Genomic DNA, 22,762 nt, shown 5'->3' with positions numbered 1-22,762 from the left:
ATCAAATTTCACGAAATATATACTATATACTGTTCGTAAAATATCAAATTTCATCACATATATTATATAACGTACATAAAATATGAAAGTATATCAAATATATATTACATACTGTACATAAAATATGAAACTACACCAAATGTATATTATATGCTGTACATAAAATATGAAAGTACACCAAATATATATTATACACTGTATATAATATATCAAATTTTACAAAATATATATTATATACTGTGCATAAAATATCAAATTTCACTAAATATATATTATATTCAGTACATAAAATATCAAATTTCATCAAATATATTATATACTGTACATAGAATATGAAATTACACCAAATATATATTAAATACTGTACATAAAATATGAAAGCACACCAAATATATATTATATACTGTACATAAAATATCAAATTTCACCAAATATATATTATATACTCTACATAAAATATCAAAGTCCTCCAAATATATTTTATCTACTGTACATAAAATATCAAATTTCACCAAATATATATTATATACCATACATAAAATATCAAATTTCATGAAATATATACTATATACTGTTCGTAAAATATCAAATTTCATCACATATATTATATACTGTACATAAAATATGAAAGTACATCAAATATATATTATATACTGTACATAAAATATGAAACTACACCAAATATATATTATATACTGTACATAAAATATGAAAGTACACCAAATATATATTATACACTGTATATAATATATCAAATTTCACAAAATATATATTATATACTGTGCATAAAATATCAAATTTCTCCAAATATGTATTATATACTGTACATAAAATATCAAATTTCATCAAATATATTATATACTGTACATAAAATATGAAATTACACCAAATATATATTATATACTGTACATAAAATAAGAAAGTACACCAAATGTGTATTATATACTGTACATAAAATTTCAAATTTCACCAAATATATATTATATACTCTACATAAAATATCAATGTCCACCAAATATGTATTATCTACTGTACATAAAATATCATATTTCACCAAATATATATTATATACTGTACATAAAATATCAAATTTCTCTAAATACATATTATATACTGTACATAAAATATGAAATTACACCAAATATATATTATATACTGTACATAAAATATGAAAGTACACCAAATATATATTATATACTGTACATAAAATATGAAAGTACACCAAATATATATTATATGCTGTACATAAAATAGCAAATTTCACCAAATATATATTATATACTCTACATAAAATGTCAAAGTCCACCTAATATATATTTTCTACTGTACATAAAATATCAAATTTCAAAAAATTTATATTATATACTGTACATAAAATATCAAATTTCACCAAATATATATTATATACTGTACATAAAATATCAAATTTCATCAAATATATTATATACTGTACATAAAATATGAAATTACACCAAATATATATTGTATACTGTACATAAAAAATTAAAGTACACCAAATATATATTATGTACTGTACATAAAATATGAAAGTACACCAAATATATATTAAATACTGTACATGAAAAATCAAATTTCACCAAATATATATAATATACTCTACATAAAATATCAAAGTCCACCAAATATATTTTATCTACTGTACATAAAATATCAAATTTCACCAAATATATATTATATACCGTATATAAAATATCAAATTTCACGAAATATATACTATATACTGTACGCAAAATATCAAATTTCATCACATATATTATATACTGTACATAAAATATGAAAGTACATCAAATATATATTATATACTGTACATAAAATATGAAACTACACCAAATATATATTATATACTGTACATAAAATATGAAAGTACACCAAATATATATTATACACTGTACATAATATATCAAATTTCACAAAATATATATTATATACTGTGCATAAAATATCAAATTTCACTAAATATATATTATATTCAGTACAAAAAATATCAAATGTCATCAAATATATTATATAGTGTACATAGAATATGAAATTACACCAAATATATATTATAAACTGTACATAAAATATGAAAGTACACCAAATATATATGATATACTGTACACAAAATATCAAATTTCACCAAATATATATTATATACTCTACATAAAATATCAATGTCCACCAAATATATATTATCTACTGTACATAAAATATCAAATTTCACCAAATATATATTATATACTGTACATAAAATATCAAATTTCTCCAAATATATATTATATACTGTACATAAAATATGAAATTACACCAAATATATATTATATATACTCTACATAAAATATGAAAGTACATCAAATGTATATTATATACTGTACATAAAATATGAAACTACACCAAATATATATTATATACTGTACATAAAATATGAAAGTACACCAAATATATATTATACACTGTATATAATATATCAAATTTCACAAAATATATATTATATACTGTGCATAAAATATAAAATTTCACAAAATATATATTATATACAGTACATAAAATATCAAATTTCATCAAATATATTATATACTGTACATAGAATATGAAATTACACCAAATATATATTATATACTGTACATAAAATATGAAAGTACACCAAATATGCACTACATACTGTGCATAAAATATCAAATTTCACCAAATATATATTATATACTCTACATAAAATATCAAAGTCCACCAAATATATATTATCTACTGTACATAAAATATCAAATTTCACAAAATATATATTAGATACTGTACATAAAATATCAAATTTCTCCAAATATATATTATATACTGCATAAAATATCAAATTTCATCAAATATATTACATACTGTACATAAAATATGAAACTACACCAAATATATATTATATACTGTACATAAAATATGAAAGTACACCAAATATATATTATACACTGTATATAATATATCAAATTTCACAAAATATATATTATATACTGTGCATAAAATATCAAATTTCTCCAAATATGTATTATATACTGTACATAAAATATCAAATTTCATCAAATATATTATATACTGTACATAGAATATGAAATTACACCAAATATATATTATATACTGTACATAAAATATGAAAGTACACCAAATATATATTATATCCGGTACATAAAATATCAAATTTCACCAAATATATATTATATACTCTACATAAAATATTAATGTCCACCAAATATATATTATCCACTGTACATAAAATATCAAATTTCACCAAATATATATTATATACTGTACATAAAATATCAAATTTCTCCAAATATATATTATATACTATAAATAAAATATCAAATTTCAACAAATATATTATATACTGTACATAAAATATGAAATTACACCGATAATATATTATATACTGTACATAAAATATGAAAGTACACCAAATATATATTATATACTGTACATAAAATTTCAAATGTCACCAAATACATATTATATACTCTACATAAAATATCAATGTCCACCAAATATATATTATCTACTGTACATAAAATATCAAATTTCACCAAATATATATTATATACTGTACATAAAATATCAAATTTCTCTAAATATATATTATATACTGTTCATAAAATATGAAATTTCATCAAATATATAAAATACTGTACATAAAATATGAAATTACACCAAATATATATTATATACTGTACATAAAATATGAAAGTACACCACATATATATTATATACTGTACATAAAATATGAAAGTACACCAAATATATATTATATGCTGTACATAAAATAGCAAATTTCACCAAATATATATTATAACTCTACATAAAATATCAAAGTCCACCAAATATATATTTTTAACTGTACATAAAATATCAAATTTCAAAAAAAATATATTATATACTGTACATAAAACATGAAACTACACCAAATATATATTATATACTGTACATAAAATATGAAAGTACACCAAATATATATTATACACTGTATATAATATATCAAATTTCATAAAATATATATTATATACTGTGCATAAAATATCAAATTTCACTAAATATATATTATATTCAGTACATAAAATATCAAATTTCATCAAATATATTATATACTGTACATAGAATATGAAATTACACCAAATATATATTGTATACTGTACATAAAAAATTAAAGCACACCAAATATATATTATGTACTGTACATACAATATGAAAGTACACCAAATATATATTATATACTGTACATAAAATAGCAAATTTCACCAAGTATATATTATATACTCTACATAAAATACCAAAGTACACCAAATATATATTTTCTACTGTACATAAAATATCAAATTTCTCCAAATATATATTATATACTGTACATAAAATATGAAAGTACACCGAATATATATGATATACTGTACATAAAATATGAAAGTACACCAAATATATATTATATACTGTACATAAAATATGAAAGTACACCAAATATATATTATATACTGTACATAAAATTTCAAATTTCACCAAATACATATTATATACTCTACATAAAATATCAATGTCCACCAAAGATATATTATCTACTGTACATAAAATATCAAATTTCACCAAATATATATTATATACTGTACATAAAATATCAAATTTTGACAAATATATATTATATACCGTACATAAAATATCAAATTTCATAACATATCAAATTTCACCAAATATATATTATATACTGTTCATAAAATATCAAATTTCACCAAATATATACTCTACTGTACATAAAATATGAAAGTAAATATCAAAGTAAATCAAATATAAATTATATATTGTAAATACAATATCAAATTTCACCAAATATATATTATATACCGTACACAAAATATAAAATTTCACCAAATATATAATATATACTGTACATAAAATATCAAATTTCACGAAATATATATTATGTACTGTACATGAAATATCAAATTTCTCCAAACATATAATATACTGTACATAAAATATGAAAGTACAACAAATATATATTACGTACTCTACATAAAATATCAAATTTCACCTAATATGTACTATATACTCTATATAAAATACCAAACTTCAACAAATATATACCATATACTGTACATAAAATATCAAATTTCACCAAATAGGTACTATACACTGTACATAAAATATAAAACTACACCAAATATACATTATATAATGTACATAAAATATCAAAATGCAACAAATACGTACTATGTACTGTACATAAAATAACAAATTTCACCAAATATATATGATATACTGTATATTTAATATGAAACTTCACCAAATATATAATACACTGTACATAAAATATCAAACTTCACCAAATATATATTATATACGGTACATAAAATATCAAATTTCACCAAATATATATTATATACTGTACATAAAATATCAAATTTCACCAAATATATACTAAACTATACATAAAATGTGAAAGTAAGTATCAAAGTAAATCACATGTATATTATATATTGTACTTAAAATATCAAATTTCACCAAATATATACTATATTGTACATAAAATATCAAATTTCACGAAATATATATTATGTACTGTACATAAAATAATAAATTTCGCCAAATATATATTATATACCGTACATAAAATATCAAATTTCACCTAATAAATATTATATACTGTGCATAAAATATTAAATTTATGCAAATATATAATATACTGTACATAAAATATGAAAGTACACCAAATATATATTATATACTCTACATAAAATATCAAATTTCAACAAATATATGCTATATACTGTATATAAAATATCAAACTTCACCAAATATATATCATATACTGTACATAAAATATCAAATGTCACCAAATGGGTACTGTACACTGTACATAAAATATAAAACTACACCAAATATACATTATATAATGTACATAAAATATCAAAATGCAACAAATACATATTATGTACTGTACATAAAATAACAAATTTCACCTAATATATATTATATACTGTATATTAAATATGAAACTTCACCAAATATATAATACACTGTACATAAAATATCAAACTTCACCAAATATATATTATATACGTTACATAAAATATCAAATTTCACCAAATATATATTATATACTGTACATAAAATATCAAATTTCACCAAATATATACTAAACTATACATAAAATGTGAAAGTAAGTATCAAAGTGAATCACATGTATATTATATATTGTACTTAAAATATCAAATTTCACCAAATATATACTATACTGTACATAAAATATCAAATTTCACGAAATATATATTATGTACTGTACATAAAATATCACATTTCGCCAAATATATATTATATACCGTACATAAAATATCAAATTTCACCTAATAAATATTATATACTGTGCATGAAATATTAAATTTATGCAAATATATAATATACTGTACATAAAATATGAAAGTACACCAAATATATATTATATACTCTACATAAAATATCAAATTTAACCAAATATATACTATATACTATATATAAATATCAAACTTCACCAAATATATATCATATACTGTACATAAAATATCAAATTTCACCAAATGGGTACTGTACACTGTATATAAAACATAAAACTACACCAAATATACATTATATAATGTACATAAAATATCAAAATGCAACAAATACATATTATGTACTGTACATAAAATAACAAATTTCACCTAATATATATTATATACTGTATATTAAATATGAAACTTCACCAAATATATAATACACTGTACATAAAATATGAAACTTCACCAAATATATATTATATACTGTACATAAAATATCAAATTTCACCAAATATATATTATATACAGTACATAAAATATCAAATTTCACCAAATATATACTATACTGTACATAAAATATGAAAGTAAATTTCAAAGTAAATCAAATGTATATTATATATTGTACATAAAATATCAAATTTCACCAAATATATACTATACTGTACATAAAATATCGAATTTCACCAAATAGGTACTGTACACTGTACATAAAATATAAAACTACACCAAATATACATTATATAATGTACGTAAAATATCAAAATGCAACAAATACATATTATGTACTGTACATATAATAACAAATTTCACCAACTATATATTATATACGGTATATTAAATATGAAACTTCACCAAATATATAATACACTGTACGTAAAATATCAAACTTCATCAAATATATATTATATACTGTACATAAAATATCAAATTTCACCAAATATATATTATATACTGTACATAAAAAATCAAATTTCAGAAAATATATATTATGTACCGTACATAAAATATCAAATTCCTCCAAATATATAATATACTGTACATAAAATATGAAAGTACACCAAATATATATTATATACTCTACATGAAATATCAAATGTCAAGAAATATATACTATATACCGTATATAAAATATCAAACTTCACCAAATATATATTATATACTGTACGTAAAATATCAAATTTCACCAAATATATACTATATACTTTACATAAAATATAAAACTACACCAAATATATATTATATACTGTACATAAAATATCAAATTTCACCAAATATATACTGTAAACTGTATATAAAATATCAAAGTACACCAAATATATATTATATACTGTACATAAAATGTAAAAGTATAGCAAATATATATTATATACTGTAGATAAATACCAAACTTCACCAAATATATACCACTTACTGTACATAAAATATCAAATTTCAACAAATATATACTATATAATGTACATAAAATATCAAATTTCATAACATATCAAATTTCACCAGATATATATTATATACTGTACATAGAATATCAAATTTCATCAAATATATAACATACTGTACATAAAATATGAAAGTAATAACAAAGTAAATCAAATATATATTATATACTGTACATAAAATATCAAATTTCACACAATATATATTATGTACTGTACATAAAATATCAAATTTCGACAAATATATATTATATACCATACATAAAATATCAAATTTCATAACATATGAAATTTCACCAAATATATATATTACACTGTTCATAAAATATCAAATTTCACCAAATATATACTATACTGTACATAAAATATGAAAGTAAATATCAAAGTAAATCAAATATAAATTATATATTATACATAAAATATCAAATTTCACCAAATATATATTATATACCGTACACAAAATATCATATTTCACCAAATATATAATATATACTGAACATAAAATATGAAATTTCTCTAAATATATATTATGTACTGTACATGAAACATCAAATTTCTCCAAATATATAATATACTGTACATAAAATATGAAAGTACAACAAATATATATTACATACTCTACATAAAATATCAAATTTCACCTAATATGTACTATATACTCTATATAAAATACCAAACTTCAACAAATATATACCATATACTGTACATAAAATATCAAATTTCACCAAATAGGTACTATACACTGTACATAAAATATAAAACTACACCAAATATACATTATATAATGTACATAAAATATCAAAATGCAACAAATACGTACTATGTACTGTACATAAAATAACAAATTTCACCAAATATATATGATATACTGTATATTTAATATGAAACTTCACCAAATATATAATACACTGTACATAAAATATCAAACTTCACCAAATATATATTATATACGGTACATAAAATATCAAATTTCACCAAATATATATTATATACTGTACATAAAATATCAAATTTCACCAAATATATACTAAACTATACATAAAATGTGAAAGTAAGTATCAAAGTAAATCACATGTATCTTATATATTGTATTTAAATTATCAAATTTCACCAAATATATACTATATTGTACATAAAATATCAAATTTCACGAAATATATATTATGTACTGTACATAAAATAATAAATTTCGCCAAATATATATTATATACCGTACATAAAATATCAAATTTCACCTAATAAATATTATATACTGTGCATAAAATATTAAATTTATGCAAATATATAATATACTGTACATAAAATATGAAAGTACACCAAATATATATTATATACTCTACATAAAATATCAAATTTCAACAAATATATGCTATATACTGTATATAAAATATCAAACTTCACCAAATACATACCACTTACTGTACATAAAATATCAAATTTCAACAAATATACACTATATAATGTACATAAAATATCAAATTTCATAACATATCAAATTTCACCAGATATATATTATATACTCTACATAGAATATCAAATTTCATCAAATATATAACATACTGTACATAAAATATGAAAGTAATAACAAAGTAAATCAAATATATATTATATACTGTACATAAAATATCAAATTTCATAACATATGAAATTTCACCAAATACATATTATACACTGTTCATAAAATATCAAATTTCACCATATATATACTATACTGTACATAAAATATGAAAGTAAATATCAAAGTAAATCAAATATAAATTATATATTGTACATAAAATATCAAATTTCACCAAATATATATTATATACCGTACACAAAATATCATATTTCACCAAATATATAATATATACTGTACAAAAAATATCAAATTTCACGAAATATATATTATGTACTGTACATGAAACATCAAATTTCTCCAAATATATAATATACTATACATAAAATATGAAAGTACAACAAATATATATTACATACTCCACATAAAATATCAAATTTCACCAAATATGTACTATATACTCTATATAAAATACCAAACTTCACCAAATATATAACATATACTGTACATAAAATATCAAATTTCACCAAATAGGTACTATACACTGTACATAAAATATAAAACTACACCAAATATATATTATATAATGGACATAAAATATCAAAATGCAACAAATACATATTATGTACTGTACATAAAATAACAAATTTCACCAAATATATATTATATACTGTATATTAAATATGAAACTTCACCAAATATATAATACACTGTACATAAAATATCAAACTTCACCAAATATGTATTATATACTGTACATAAAATATCAAATTTCACCAAATATATATTATATACTGTACATAAAATATCAAATTTCACCAAATATATACTATACTGTACATAAAATATGAAAGTAAATATTAAAGTAAATAAAATGTATATTATATATTGTACATAAAATATCAAATTTCACCAAATATATAGTAAATTGTACATAAAATATCAAATTTCACGAAATATATATTATGTACTGTACATACAATATCAAATTTCGCAAAATATATATTTAATACCATACATAAAATATCAAATTTCACCAAATATATACTATACTGTTCATAAAATATGAAAGTAAATATCAAAGTAAATCAAATATATGTTATATAATGTACACAAAATATCAAACTTCATCAAATATATATTATATACTGTACATAAAATATCAAAGTACACCAAATATATATTATATACTGTACATAAAATGTAAAAGTATAGCAAATATATATTATATACTCTAGATAAAATATCAAACTTCACCAAATGTATACCACTTACAGTACATAAAATATCAAATTTCCACAAATATATATTATATACTGTACATAAAATATCAAATTTCCCCAAATATATACTATTCTGTACATAAAATATGAAAGTAAATATCAAAGTAAATCAAACATATATTATATAATGTACATAAAATATCAAATTTAATCAAATATACATTATATACTGTACATAATATATGAAAGTACACCAAATATATGTTATATACAGTAAATAAAATATAAAAGAATAGCAAATATATATTATATACTGTAGATAAAATATCAAACTTCACCAAAAATATACCACATACTGTACATAAAATATCAAATTTCAATAAATATAAATTATATACTGTACATAAAATACTAAATTTCATAACATATCAAATTTCACCAAATATATATTATATATTGTACATAGAATATCAAATTTCACCAAATATATAACATACTGTACATAAAATATGAAAGTAAATATCAAAGTAAATCAAATACATATTATATACTGTACATAAAATATCAAATTTCATAAAATATCAAATTTCACCAAATAAATATTATATACTGTACATAAAATATTATATTTCTGCAAATATATAATATACTGTACATAAAATATTAAAGTACACCATATATATATTATATACTCTACATAAAATATCAAATTTCACCATATATACTATATACTGTACATAAAATATCCAATTTCACCAAATATATATTACATACTGTACATAAAATATGAAATTTCACAAAGTATATATTATATTCTCTTCATAAAATATCGAATTTCAGCAAATATATACTATGTACTAAACATAAAATGTCAAATTTCACCAAATATGTATCATATAGCGTACATAAAATAGCAAATTTCACCAAATATATATTAAATACTGTAGATAAAGTATCAAAGTATACCAAATAAATATTATATACAGTAGATAAAATATCAAACTTCACCAGAAATATACTCTATACTGTACATAAAATATCAAATTTCACCAAATATATATTACATACTGTAAATAAAATATCAAATTTCCCCAAATATATATTATATACTGTACATAAAATATCCAATTTCACCAAATATATATTACATACTGTACATAAAATATGAAATTTCACAAAGTATATATTATATTCTCTTCATAAAATATCGAATTTCACCAAATATATACTATGTACTAAACATAAAATGTCAAATTTCACCAAATATGTATCATATAGCGTACATAAAATAGCAAATTTCACCAAATATATATTGTATACCGTATATAAAATATAAAAGTACAACAAATGTATATTATATTCTGTACATAAAATATCAAATTTCACCAAATATATATTATATACTGTACTTAAAATATAAAATTTCACCAAATATATATTACATACTGTACAAAACATATGAAATTTCCCCATATATATTATATAGTGTACATAAAATATCAAATTTCACCAAATATATATTATGTAGTGTACATAAAATATCAAATTTCACCAAATGTATATTATATTCTGTACATAAAATATGAAAGTACACCAAATATATCTTATTTACTGTATGTAAAATATCAAATTTCACGAAATATATATCATATACTGTACATAAAATATCAAATTTCACCAAATATATATAATATACTGTACATAAAATATCAAATTTCCCCAAATATAGATCATATAGTTTGCATAAAATATCAAATTTCACGAAATATATACTATATACTGTATACAAAACATCAAATTTCACGAAATAACTATTATATACTGTTCATAACATATCAAATTTCACCAAATATATAATGTATTGTACATAAAATATGAAAGTACACGAAATATATATTATATTCGGTACATAAAATATCAAATTTCACCAAATATATACTATATACTGTACATGAAATATCAAATTTCACCAGATATATATTATATACTCTACATAAAATATCCAATTTCACCAAATGCATATTATTTTCTGTACATAAAATATCAAATTTCGCCAAATATATATTATATACTGTACATAAAATATCAAATTTCACCAAATGTCTATTATATACTGTACAAAACATACCAAATTTCACCATATATATTATATACTGTACATAAAATATCGAATTTCCTCAAATATATATTATATACTGTACATAAAATATCAAAATTCACCAAATATATATTATGTTCTGTATATAAAATATCAAATTTCACCAAATACATAATATGTACTGTACATAAAATATCCAATTTCACCAAGTATATATTACATACTGTACACAAAATACCAAATTTCACCAGATATATATAACATACTGCACATAAAATACCAAACTACTCCAAATATATATTATATACTGTACACAAAATATCAAAGTTGACTAAATATATATTACATACTGTGCATAAAATATGAAAGGACATCAAATATATATGAGATACTGCACATAAAATATCAAATTTCACCAAATATAGATGACATACTGTACATAAAAAATCAAATTTCACCAAATATATATTATATTCTGTACATAAAATATGAAAGTACACCAAATATATGTTATATACTGTACATAAAATATGAAATTTCACCAAATATGAAATATCAAATTTCACCAAATATATACTATATACTGCACATAACATATGAACGTGCACCAAATACATATTATATACTGTACATAAAATATCAAATTTCACCAAATATATAATATACTGCACATAAAATATGAAAGTACACCAAATATATACTATATACTGTGTATAAAATATCAAATTTCACCAAATATATATTATATACTGCACATAAAATATCAAAATTCAGCAGATATATATTTTATACTGTACATAAAGTATCAAATTTAACCAAATATATATTTTATACTCTATATAAAATATAAAAGTACACCAAATATATATTATATTCTGTACCAAAAATATCAAATTTCACCAAGTATATATTATATACTGTACATAAAATAACAAATTTCACCAAATATATATTATATGCTATACAAAACCTATCAAATTTCACCATATATATTATATACTGCACATAAAATATCGAATTTCCCAAAATATATATTATGTACTGCACATAAAATATCAAATTTGACCAAATATATATTATATACTGTACACAAAATATCAAATTTCACCAAATATATATTATATACTGTGCATAAAATATGAAAGGACATCAAATATATATGAGATTCTGCACATAAAATATCAAATTTCACCAAATATATATGATATACTGTACATAAAATGTCAAATTTCACCAAATATATTTTATATACCGTACATAAAATATCAAAGTAAATCAAACATATATACTGTACATAAAATTTCAAAGTAAACCCAATATATATTATATACTGTACATAAAATATCAAAGTATACCAAATAAATATTATATACTCTAAATAAAATATCAAACTTCACCAAATATATATTATATGCTGTACAGAAAATATCAAATTTCACGAAATATATATTATGTACTGTACATAAAATATCAAATTTTGCCAAATATATATTATATACCGTACATAAAATATCAAATTTCACCAAATATATACTGTAAACTGTATATAAAATATAAAAGTACACCAAATATATATTATATACTGTACATAAAATATGCAATTTCATAAAATATCAAATTTTACCCAATATATATTATATACTGCACATAAAATATCAAACTACACCAAATATATATCATATACTGTACATAAAATATGAAAGCAAATATCAAAGTAAATCAAATATATATTATATAATGTACATACAATATGAAATTTCATAAAACATCAAATTTCATAAAATATCAAACTTCACCAAATATATATTATATACTGTACATAAAATATTAAATTTCACAAAGCATATATTATGTACTGTACATAAAATATCAAATTTCTTAAAATATATAATATACTGTAAATAAAATATCAAATTTCACCAAATATATACTATATAATGTACATAAAATATAAAACTACACCAAATGTATATTATATAATGTACAGAAAATGTCAAAATGCAACAAATACATATTATATACTGTACATAAAATATCAAATTACACCAAATATATATTATATGCTGTACATAAAATATCAAATTTCACGAAATGTATATTATGTACTGTACATTAAATATCAAATTTCGCCAAATATATATTATATACCGTACATAAAATATCAAATTTCACCGAATATATATTATATACTGTACATAAAATATCAAATTTCACCAAATATATACTGTAAACTGTATATAAAATATAAAAGTACCCCAAATATATGTTATATACTGTACATAAAACATCCAAATTCATAAAATATGAAATTTTATCAAATATATATTATATACTATACAGAAAATATCAAATTTCACCAAATATATACAGTACTGTACATAAAATATGAAAGTAAATATCAGTGTAAATCAAATATATATTATATAATGTACATAAAATATCAAATTTCACCAAATGTATATTGTATACGGTACATAAAATAACAAATTTCACAAAATATATATTATGTACTGTACATAAAATATCAAATTTCTCCAAATATATAATATACTGTACATAAAATATGAAAGTACACCAAATATATATTATATACTCTACATAAAATATCAAATATCACCAGATATATAGTATATAGAGTGTTTAAAATATCAAACTTCACCAAATATATACTATATACTGTACATAAAATATCAAATTTCAACAAATATATAATATATACTGTACATAAAATATGAAATTTCACCAAATATATATTATATACTGCACATAAAATATCAAATTCCACCAATTATATACTATGTACTGTACATAAAATATCAAATTTCACCAAAAATACATTATATACTGTACATAAAATATCAAATTTCTCCAAATATATATTATATACTGTACATAATATATCAAATTACACCAAATATATATTATATACTAAACATAAAATATCAAATTTCAGCAAATAAGTATTAAATAGTGTACGTAAAATACAAAAGTATAACGAATACATATCATATACTATAGATAAAATATCAAACTTCACCAAATGTATACTGTATACTGTACATAAAATATCAAATTTCAACACGTATATATTATACACTGTATATAAAATATCAAAGTACACCAAATATATATTATATACTGTGCATAAAATATAAAAGTATAACAAATATATATCATATATTGTAGATAAAATATCAAACTTCACCAAATATATACCATATGCTGTACACAAAATATCAAATTTCAACAAATATATATTATATACTGTACAAAATATATCAAAGTACAGCAAATATTTATGATATACTGTACATAAAATATCAAATTTCACAAAATATATATTATATACTGTACATAAAATATCAAATTTCACCAAATATATTATATACTGCACATAAAATATGAAAGTACACCAAATATATACTATATGCTGTACATAAAATATCAAATTTCTCCAAATATATACTATATACTGTATATAAAATATGAAATTTCACCAAATATATATTATATACTGTACCTAAAATATCAAATTTCACCAAATGTAAACTATATACTATATATAAAATATAAAACTACACCAAATATATATTTTATACTGTACAAAAAACGTCAAAATGCAACAAATACATATTATATACAGAACATAAAAGACCAAATTTCACCAAATATATATATACTGTACGTTAAATATGAAACTTCACGAAATATATAATATTCTGTACATAAAATATCAAACTTCACCAAATATATATTACATACTGTACATAAAACATCAAATTTCACAAAATTTTTATTATTTACTGTACATAAAATGTCAAATTTCACAAAATATATATAAAGTACTGTACATAAAATATCAAATTTCGCCAAATATATATTATATACTGTACATAGAATATGAAATTTCACCAAATATATAAAATACTGTACATAAAATATGAAAGTAAATATCAAAGTAAATCAAATATATATTATATAATGTACATAAAATATCAAATTTCATAAAAAAAAAATTTCATAACATATCAAATTTCACCAAACATATATTATATACTGTACATAAAATATCAAATTTAACCAAACATATAAAATACTGTACATAAAATATGAAAGTACACAAAATATATATTATATACTCTACATAAAATATCAAATTTCAAGAAATATATACTATATACTGTATATAAAATATCAAACTTCACCAAATATATATCATATACTGTACATAAAATATCAAATTTAACCAAATATATACTATATACTGTACATAAAATATAAAACTACACCAAATATATATTATACACTGTACATAAAATATCGAATTTCACCAAATATATACTGTAAACTGTATATAAAATATAAAAGTACACCAAATATATATTATATACTGTACATGAAATATTCAATTTCATAAAATATCAAATTTCACCAAATATATATTATATTCAGTACATAAAGTATCAAATTTCACCTAATATGTATTATATACTGTACATAAAATATCAAATTTCACAAAATATGTATTATGTACTGTACATAAAATATAAAATTTCTCCAAATATATAATATACTGTACATAAAATATAAAATTTCACCAAATATATACTATATACTGTACATAAAATATAAAACTGCACGAAATATATATTATATAAATTACATAAAATGTCAAAATGCAACCAATACATATTATATACTGTACATAAAATATCAAATTTCACCAAATATATATTATATGCTGTACAGAAAATATCAAATTTCACGAAATATATATTATGTACTGTACATAAAATATCAAATTTTGCCAAATATATCTTATATACCGTACATAAAATATCAAATTTCACCAAATATATACTGTAAACTGTATATAAAATATAAAAGTACACCAAATATATATTATATACTGTACATAAAATATGCAATTTCATAAAATATCAAATTTTACCCAATATATATTATATACTGCACATAAAATATCAAACTACACCAAATATATATCATATACTGTACATAAAATATGAAAGCAAATATCAAAGTAAATCAAATATATATTATATAATGTACATACAATATGAAATTTCATAAAACATCAAATTTCATAAAATATCAAACTTCACCAAATATATATTATATACTGTACATAAAATATTAAATTTCACAAAACATATATTATGTACTGTACATAAAATATCAAATTTCTTAAAATATATAATATACTGTAGATAAAATATCAAATTTCACCAAATATATACTATATAATGTACATAAAATATAAAACTACACCAAATGTATATTATATAATGTACAGAAAATGTCAAAATGCAACAAATACATATTATATACTGTACATAAAATATCAAATTACACCAAATATATATTATATGCTGTACATAAAATACCAAATTTCATGAAATGTATATTATGTACTGTACATTAAATATCAAATTTCGCCAAATATATATTATATACCGTACATAAAATATCAAATTTCACCGAATAAATATTATAAACTGTACATAAAATATCAAATTTCACCAAATATATACTGTAAACTGTATATAAAATATAAAAGTACCCCAAATATATATTATATACTGTACATAAAACATCCAAATTCAAAAAATATGAAATTTTATCAAATATATATTATATACTATACAGAAAATATCAAATTTCACCAAATATATACAGTACTGTACATAAAATATGAAAGTAAATATCAGTGTAAATCAAATACATATTATATAATGTACATAAAATATCAAATTTCGTCAAATGTATATTGTATACGGTACATAAAATAACAAATTTCACAAAATATATATTATGTACTGTACATAAAATATCAAATTTCTCCAAATATATACTATACTGTACATAAAATATGAAATTACACCAAATATATATTGTATACTGTACTTAAAAAATTAAAGTACACCAAATATATATTATGTACTGCACATAAAATATAAAAGTACACCAAATATATATTAAATACTGTACATAAAATATCAAAATTCAACAAATATATATTATATACTCTACATAAAATATCAAAGTCCACCAAATATATTTTTTCTACTGTACATAAAATATCAAATTTCACCAAATATATATAATATACCGTACATAAAATATCAAATTTCACGAAATATATACTATATTCTGTACGTAAAATATGAAATTTCATCACATATACAATATACTGAACATAAAATATGAAAGTACATCAAATATATATTATATACTGTACATAAAATATGAAACTACACGAAATATATATTATATACTTTACATACAATATGAAAGGACACCAAATATATATTATAGACTGTAAATAATATATCAAATTTCACAAAATATATATTATATACTGTGCATAAAATATCAAATTTCACAAAATATATATTATATACAGTACATAAAATATCAAATTACATCAAATATATTATATACTGTACATAGAATATGAAATTACACCAAATATATATTATATACTGTACATAAAATATGAACGTACACCAAATATATATTATATACTGTACATAAAATATCAAATTTTACCAGATATATATTATATACTCTACATAAAATATCAATGTCCACCAAATATATATTATCTACTGCACATAAAATATCAAATTTCACCAAATATATATTATCTACTGTACATAAAATAACAAATTTCTCCAAATATACATTATATACTGTACATAAAATATCAAGTTTCATCAAATATATTAAATACTGTACATAAAACATGAAATTACACCAAATATATATTATATACTGTACATAAAATAATAAAGTACACCAAATATATATAAAATACTGTACATAAAATATCAAAGTCCACCAAATATATATTTTCTTCTGTACATAAAATATCAAATTTCAAAAAAAATATGTTATATACTGTACATAAAATATCAAATTTCACCAAATATATATTATATACTGTACATAAAATATCAAATTTTATCAAATATATTATATACTGTACATAAAATATGAAATTACACCAAATATATATTGTATACTGTACATAAAAAATTAAAGTACAACAAATATATATTATGTAATGTAGATAAAATATGAAAGTACACCAAATATATATCAAATACTGTGCATAAAATATCAAATTTCACAAAATATATATTATATACTCTACATAAAATATCAAAGTCCACCAAATATATTTTATCTACTGTACATAAAATACCGAATTTCACCAAATATATATTATATACCGTACATAAAATTTCAAATTTCACGAAATATATACTATATACTGTAGGTAAAATAACAAATTTCATCACATATATTATATATTGCACATAAAATATGAAAGTACAACAAATATATATTATATACTGTAGATAAAATATGAAACTGCACCAAATATATATTATACACTGTATATAATATATCAAATTTCACAAAATGTATATTATATACTGTGCATAAAATATCAAATTTCCCTAAATATATATTATATTCAATACAAAAAATATCAAATTTCATCTAATATATTATATACTGTACATAGAATATGAAATTACACCAAATATATATTATAAACTGTACATAAAATATGAAAATTCACCAAATATATATTATATACTGTACATAAAATATCAAATTTCACCAAATATATATTATATACTCTACATAAAATATCAATGTCCACCTAATATATATTATCTACTGTACATAAAATATCAAATTTCACCAAATATATATTATATGCTGTACATAAAATATCAAATTTCTCCAAATATATATTATATACTGTACATAAAATATCAAATTTCTCTAAATATATATTATATACTGTACATAAAATATCAAATTTCATCAAATATATAATATACTGTACATAAAATATGAAATTACACCAAATATATATTATATACTGTACATAAAATATGAAAGTACACCAAATATATATTATATACTGTACATAAAATATGAAAGTACACCAAATATATATTATATGCAGTACATAAAATAGCAAATTTCACCAAATATATATTATATACTCTACATAAAATATCAACGTCCACCAAATATATATTTTCTACTGTACATAAAATATCAAATTTCAAAAAATATATATTATATACTGTACATAAAATATCAAATTTCACCAAATATATATTATATACTGCACATAAAATATCAAATTTCATCAAATATATTATATACTGTACATAAAATATGAAATTACACCAAATATATATTGTATACTGTACATAAAAAATTAAAGTACACCAAATATATATTATGTACTGTACATAAAATATGAAAGTACACCAAATATATATTATATACTGTACATAAAATATCAAATTTCTCTAAATATATATTATATACTGTACATAAAATCTCAAATTTCATCAAATATATAATATGCTGTACATAAAATATGAAATTACACCAAATATATATTATACTCTGTACATAAAATATGAAAGTACACCGAATATATATGATATAGTGTACATAAAATATGAAAGTACACCAAATATATATTATATGCTGTAGATAAAATAGCAAATTTCACCAAATATATATTATATACTCTACATAAAATATCAAAGTCCACCAAATATATATTTTCTACTGTACATAAAATATCAAATTTCAAAAAATATATATTATATACTGTACATAAAATATCAAATTTCAACAAATATATATTATATACTGTACATAAAATATAAAATTTCATCAAATATATTATATACTGTACATAAAATATGAAAGTACATCAAATATATATTATACACTGTATATAATATATCAAATTTCAAAAAATATATATTATATACTGTAGATAAAGTATCAAATTTTACCAAATGTATATTATACACTGTACATAAAATATCAAATTTCATCAAATATATTATATACTGTACATAAAATATGAAATTGCACCAAATACATATTGTATACTGTACATAAAAAATTAAAGTCCACCAAATATATATTATGTACTGTACATAAAACATGAAAGTGAACCAAATATATATTAAATACTGTACATAAAATATCAAATTTCACCAAATATATATTATATACTCTACATAAAATATCAAAGTCCACCAAATATATTTTATCTACTGTACATAAAATATCAAATTTCACCAAATATATATTATATACCGTACATAAAATATCAAATTTCACGAAATATATACTATATACTGTTCGTAAAATATCAAATTTCATCACATATATTATATACTGTACATAAAATATGAAAGTACATCAAATATATATTATATACTGTACATAAAATATGAAACTACACCAAATGTATATTATATACTGTACATAAAATATGAAAGTACACCAAATATATATTGTACACTGTATATAATATATCAAATTTCACAAAATATATATTATATACTGTGCATAAAATATCAAATTTCACTAAATATATATTGTATTCAGTACATAAAATATCAAATTTCATCAAATATATTATATACTGTACATAGAATATGAAATTACACCAAATATATATTAAATACTGTACATAAAATATGAAAGTACACCAAATATATATTATATACTGTACATAAAATATCAAATTTCACCAAATATATATTATATACTCTACATAAAATATCAATGTCCACCAAATATATATTATCTACTGTACATAAAATATCAAATTTCACCAAATATATATTATATACTGTACATAAAATATCAAATTTCTCCATATATATATTATATACTGTACATAAAATATCAAATTTCATCAAATGTATTATATACTGTACATAAAATATGAAATTACACCAAATATATTATATAATGTACATAAAATATGAAAGTACACCAAATATATATTATATATTGTACATAAAATATCAAATTTCACCAAATATATATTATACACTCTACATAAAATATCAATGTCCACCAAATATATATCTACTGTACATAATATATCAAATTTCACCAAATATATTTTATATACTGTACATAAAATATCAAATTTCACCAAATATATATTATATACTCTACATAAAATGTCAATGTAAACCAAATATATATTATCTACTGTACATAAAATATCAAATTTCACCAAATATATATTATATACTGTACATAAAATA

This window comes from Gorilla gorilla, chromosome 16 (assembly GCF_029281585.2).
Source record: "Gorilla gorilla gorilla isolate KB3781 chromosome 16, NHGRI_mGorGor1-v2.1_pri, whole genome shotgun sequence".
Taxonomy (NCBI): Eukaryota; Metazoa; Chordata; class Mammalia; order Primates; family Hominidae; genus Gorilla; species Gorilla gorilla.
Note: the sequence above shows the minus strand (reverse complement) of the source record.